The sequence below is a fragment of the Tupaia chinensis genome, unplaced genomic scaffold, assembly GCF_000334495.1.
Source record: "Tupaia chinensis unplaced genomic scaffold, TupChi_1.0 Scaffold000045_1, whole genome shotgun sequence".
NCBI classification, from domain to species: domain Eukaryota; kingdom Metazoa; phylum Chordata; class Mammalia; order Scandentia; family Tupaiidae; genus Tupaia; species Tupaia belangeri.
The window spans coordinates 4972032-4978413 of record NW_006159501.1 but is presented as its reverse complement, the minus strand read 5'-3'; the positions used below and the strand labels follow the sequence as shown (position 1 = coordinate 4978413).

Here is a 6382-nt window from a genome sequence, read left to right as displayed (position 1 = left end):
TTACATTTCATATTGAAATACATATTTCCTAGGTTCAAAAATTCTTGTTTGACAATTTCTTTCCTTTAAAAAAAAATGTTGGTACTTTAGAGATTCACTCTATTTTTGGTTATATTTTTAAATAAGAATTTTTTTCATTTAATTTTTTTCTGCTTGGAGTTTGCTGAGTTTCTTGGGTGTAGGATTGATGTCTTTCATCCTTTTTAATATCATATTCTTTTTCTCATCAAATCTATTTTCTAACACTTTATTCTTCTCTTTTCTTTCTAAAACTCTGGACACATGTACACTTAACCTTTTGATATTGCCCCACCACTCTTGCAGTCTGATGTCATTTCTGGTATTTGTTTTCTCCTTCATTTTGAAAAGCCAGAGCATTTGGGGCGGGTTCAGGGTGACGTGGGTCAAAGGATAAAAATTTCAGTCAGCTAGGAGTATCTGTTATATGATATAGTGACAATACTTAATTCATTTAAACTTTGAAAAATGCCCAGAGTGGATGTTAAGTGTTCTTATCACCGGAATGATAACCAAATGAGGTAATTCATATGTTAATTAGCTAGAATTAGGTATCGCATAATGTATATATACTTCAAACCATCATGTTGTACAAAATAAGTGCATGTAGTTTTATCTGCCTATTTATGAAAAGAAAAAGATGTCTCTCCCTAAGAAAGGAAAGAAAATAAGATGCAAGCTAGTACTGTTGGGTACAAGGAGAGAAAGGAGCCGTTGTACACTGTTGTTGGCGATGTAAGATGGTGCAGCTAATACAGAAAACGGTACAGAGGTCCCTCACAAAATTAAAAATGAAAATATCATATGATCCAGCAATCCAAAGGAAAATGAGGTCAAGATGTCAGAGAGATACCTGCATTCTCATGTTCATTTCAATGGTCAAGATATGAAAAAATCTAATGTCTAGTGATGAATAGGTGAAAGAGTAATGTAAGTGTGGTTTATGTATACAGTGGGATATTATTCTGTCTTAAAAAAGGCAGAAATCCTGCTATTTGCAACAACAATTTCTTGCTGAAGAAATTATGGCAATATTGCTTCGTAAGAAAGACATTATGTGAAGTGAAATGAGTAAAGTAAGCCAAATGCAAAACAAAAGGCAAAATTCTATGTGATCTAATGTAAAAGAATCTAAAATAATTTGACTCACAGAATCAGAGAGTAGAATGGTGCTCACCAGGAGATGGAGAAGTGAGATATGGAGAGGTGGATGACCAAGGAGTACAAAGTTTCAGTTCAGCAAGATGAGCGAGTACTGGAGATCGATGGGCAGCAACGTGACTGTAGTTAGCAATATTCTATCGACTACCTGAAATTGCCAAAGAGAGTAATTCTTATGTGTTCCCATCTCTCTCTCTCTCATTCTCTCTCTCTCTCACACACACACATGGCACACACAGACACACACACAGACACACACACACACACACACACACACACACACAGGAAATAGTAACTATGTGTGATGATGAAATACTTCAGCTAGCTTGATTGTGCCAAATATTTCACAATGTGTATATATTTATATGTATATGTAAAGTCATCAGGCTTTATATCTTAAATATATAAAACTTTTTTTTTTTTAACAAATGAGAAAAATGCTTATCTTAAGGAAGCAATTTAACAGTTTTCCTTCAGTGGAATTTACAGACTAGAGCACAACCCGAGGGCAACTACAGTTTCAGTCATTAACACACTAAACAGGTTTCTTGTACAACTGGAAAAAGTTGCTGAAGTTTGTGACACACTGTTATAAATGTAAATGCTATTAAAAATGACCAAGTGTTCGGTGATAATTTTGATAATCTCTTGAGCAGCAGCTCCTCCTAAGAATGCAGCAATAGTATGTGGCTCTGCAGCTCCGTAGCAGCAAAATTCATAGACATAATCATCTTTCACCATTACAGATAACCCATATTCCCAAAGGAAGCCAGTGAGACTAGATTTCAACTTTCTCATATCTTCTTTAACTTGATAATTAGATACTCCTGGATATCTACCATGTCGTTTATGAAATCTATCAACAGCCCATAACGTTAAGTTTAATTCTATCTCACTATCTGGATTGTCCATGCTAGAAATAATTTCATCCTTGTTAATCATATTCCATCCTTGAATACCATATTCTCCAGCTGAAGATTGACCTCTTGCCACTCGAAGAAATGCAGAATTGCTGCCAAGTGATTTTACTTCTTTATCTGAAATGGTCTCTGGTTGCCTGACCAATGGACTGCAGCCACTTGGCAACATGGTTACCTACAGCAGTGGCACCTTTCTTTGCTTTTTCACAGTCAATATTTTGCAGTTTTAAGTATTTGCCAGAATCTACAATCATATCAGGAATTGTGCTTCGAACAGGTAAATTTCCTTGACTCTCTTTGGCCACAGATTTCTTCAAGGCATGAGCTAAATTCAAAATGATGGGGTCTGTTGGGTAATATTCATGCAGAGATCATCATTAAATATATCTTCAGTACTGCTTAGGATCTGAGTTGTAGTTAGTGCTGTGTTCATATTTTTAATATCTTCAAAATTCTCTTCATCTTCGTGGGTCCCATTTTCATTCTTTAAAAAATCCCTTGTCTGATCAAATCTCTGAAGTTCTCTTTTTCTTTATATGTTTTAGGTAACCTCGTCCATTTGTTTCATTATACCACTGTGCTATTTAGCTGCAATCACAATCCGTGGAGTATGGCTATAGTCCTTTTGTTCCATATGCTCCAAATCATAGGACTGAAATGTTAGCTCAAGAAATGACTTATCCCACGGTACAGCCCCTAATGCATTATCTGGATGAGGTTCTAGTTTTGGATATTCTTCTGTAATGATTCTCCTATAGCCAGCTTGTCCATATGTCCTACAGACCAAAAGAGGGATCTGGAAATCCCAGAGGACATCTACTAAACAGAGTAATGTACTTTCAGAAAGCTGAGTTGCAGCCACAACAGTAAAGCTGCAGAAAAATGAAGGATCATTGTCTACAAGGTTTTCCAGATCCTCTTCTACAAAACTTCCAGAGATGTCATTACTGTCATTACTTAATCCTTATAAGAATTCCATGACATCTTGAGCTTGTTCTTGCCAATACTGCTTCTCTGAAGGAAAAAAAAATTGTTTCTGGCATCTTTTCCGCTGGCTTGATTTCCATCAATAATTGTAAATGAGCCAATACCTGGTAGGAGCAAGTTTTTAAGTACTTTGGTTCCCGTGGCTGTTGCATTTCTTAGGCAAACATGAGCAGATTCGAAAGCCTCTTGCCCGTGATCACAACTTTAGCTGCTGCTCTGATTTCTGCTCCTTCAGGAGCTTCTCCGGCTATGCCATGGCTATGCCCACGAACAACCAAACAAATGTTTAATCTCCAACTATGCCTCAATAAAACTGGAAAAAATTCTCTTGTTATTCTAAATAAGTTTAAAATTGTGTGAAAAGGTTGATCTTTATCGCATATTTATTATTTTCTATGCTCTTTATCCTTCCATATAAAGCATATCTGTATTTCTGTTGTTCCATTGTCTCTTAAATGACTAGTCTTTCTTAGACTTATGGGTCATATATTTTCTACTGAATGACAAAAGTTTTTGTATCTCATACTTTTGAATGATGTACTTGTTTATATTACTTTAAAGGATGTGGATCTGTGCTCTCACAATTGTTTGAGGCTTGTTTTTAAAGGTTTTAGGGCAAGCTTAGTGTAGTTGTCTTCCAGGGTAGTTTAGTCTCACTGTGAAGGCATGACTCTCCGTGGGCCTCTACTGTGGGTTCAATAATCCAGTGGGGTCTCTGTATTCTGGCCGCTAGGAACTGCTCAGACAATCCTTCCTCTGTGTGAACTCCAGAAACTGTTCAGCTTAATGCTCCCCTGAAGTCATTTTTCTCTCCAGCAGTTGTGCTTTTACCAGCATTGTGAAATTTCATCAAAGACTGTGAAAGAAATCTTTTTATGGATTCCGTTACTCTTTCTCAGAATAATTTTATCTTCTACAGTCCTCTCCATGAATTAACCCTCTTAATTTCTTTTTTAAAAAGAATTATTTATTTAATTCCATTTGTTATTATTATTATTTTAATTTGACCAGAGTGAGAGAGAAAGGGAAAGCAAGAAAGCAAGCCACCAGGTCCAGGATTCAAACTGCGATTGGCCATGTGGGAATCCAACGCCCATAACCACTGCTCTACCTGCTGGCTTCAACTCACTTAATTTCTATAAATTCCAGTCTCTTTCTCCTTAACTTAGAAAATTACATGGGGACCAGCAGGTGGCATAATGGTTACATCGCTGGACTCCCATATAGTTGACCATAGTTCAGGTCTAGGACCCAGTGGCTTAAACTCACACCAGGCACATGTGCATGTGTGCCCAAAGTCCTGAGAGGAGAATGGAGGAGAAGAGATTGTGGTGTGGCCATCCCTGTGGTAGGTGATTCCTCACTTTCTGTCTTTCTGTCTCTCTGGTGAGTGCATAGCAAAAATCTCTCTCTTAAAAAGAAAAAAAGAAAATCATGCAATTCTGATTGGATACCTCTTTCTTGCCTTGAAGATTAAAAATTCCCTCAGGTAGAAATCACGATTACTATCAAACTACAAAAGAAACATTTTCTATTAGAATTTTAAATTTATAAGTGGTAAACTGCAAAACTGGAATGGTTGACCAGTGAGGAGAATCAGAGCTCACACATGCACACACACACACACACACACACACACATACACACTATTTTTCAGGTTTTTGTATCTTTCCTCTTGTCTTTATTTTGAAAAGCTCTGTTTTTTTGTTTGTTTGTTTGTTTTAATGTGTTCTATGGGGACCATAGTTTGCACAATGGCTATGTTGCTGGACTCCCATATCGTCAACTGCGGTTCCAGTCCCGGACGTCGGGTGCATGTGTGTGCATGCCCATGACCCTGAGAGGAGAATGGAGAAGGGATTATGGCATGGTCATCCCCCCTGGGGGGGATGATTTCTCGCTTTCTGTCTCTCTGTCTCTCTCTCTGTCTTTCTGATGAGTGCACACACCCTATAGCAAAAACCTCTTAAAAATGTGTCCTATGTGTTGAAGTTGCAGCCATTTTAAGTCCTTTTTGGTATTATTAACTTGCACTTTAAAGGCCTTTAGTGTACCTCAATCAGTCCATCTGTTGACATACATAAAGAAGGTTGGGGGAGAAAGCCTAGCATTTGGATTAGTTCTATGTAACATATTCTAGATGATATTGCAAATCCATGGATGAATGTTGGCAGGGTTTGCAGTCATTTGGGTCAGATGTATTAAATTGCTTGTGGGCAATTTGAAAACCTTGAATGTGGTAATACATAAATATGATTAGCTTAACCTAAGAAACCTCATTAATAAAACACAATCAGCTTTTATAAGTATACAGTCTATGTAATAACTCTGACTTTTGTTCTAGAAATTCTAATAGCTGGTTAGTTTAAAATGCAAGATTTTCTTCCTTCCCATACATTACTTCTCTGTTTGCCAGAAAAAGCAATTTTTATCACTTCCCTGTTGTAAATATAAACTACTATATTTGGCATTTTCTATATTCTCCACTTTCCCTTTCACTTCTCTGACCTGGAAAGCATGCAAAACAGGAGAACAGAAGAGCCAGACTGTGATCTGTGCTCAGCTGAGTCACCTTCAACAAGTTCATTAACTTAACATATTCTTCTCAGCTATAAAACAGGAACAATGTGGCTCACAGGGTTTGCTAACATCAGCTGTAAAAAGTAAACATCAAGCATGCTATAAGAAAAAGTTGTTTTATATGTTACTATAATATTTCCATATTTTAGTTAGCCATCTTCTCAAGAATGAGTGAGCAGGGGACATAAGTCCTAAGTCAGCAGTTTAATATGGCTCTGCCAAATCCCATTCCTGACAACATGTTACACTTTATGGGACAGAGGAAAACGAGATAGTGGAGAGCCAGAGGTGAAGAGGTGGAGTGGAGAGCCAGAGGTGAAGAGGTGGTTAAGGTTCTGTATTCTCACATGGCCAAGAACAGTTCTAGTCGTGGGCCTGATGGTTTGAAAATCATGCCAGGCACATGTGCGTGTGTGCCTAAAATCCTGAAGAAAGAATGGAGGAAAAGGCATTACAGCATGGCTAACCCCTCTGGAGGGAGATTTCTCATTTTCTCTCTCTTTTTTCCCTCCAGCAAGTACACTTCCAATGGCAAAAACCTAAAAAAGGAGAGAGAGAATGAAACGGAATAAAGTATTGCCTATTGAAGTGTGCTTAAAATGGACTTAAAAGTCCACTACTTTAATTTCCCTTAACTTTGCAAAAAAGAATCCCAGTCCCCTTTTTAACTCATTAATCTTATAGGAGGCAAATAAAGAGGGAAGAGTAGTATGATG

At 37.4% G+C, this 6382-nt stretch overlaps 1 pseudogene; it reads right to left on the bottom strand.

The window, feature by feature from the left end:
* Positions 1–1662: 1662 nt before the first annotated feature.
* LOC102472898 (NEDD8-activating enzyme E1 regulatory subunit-like) lies at positions 1663–3342 on the bottom strand (annotated as a pseudogene).
* Positions 3343–6382: the final 3040 nt, after the last annotated feature.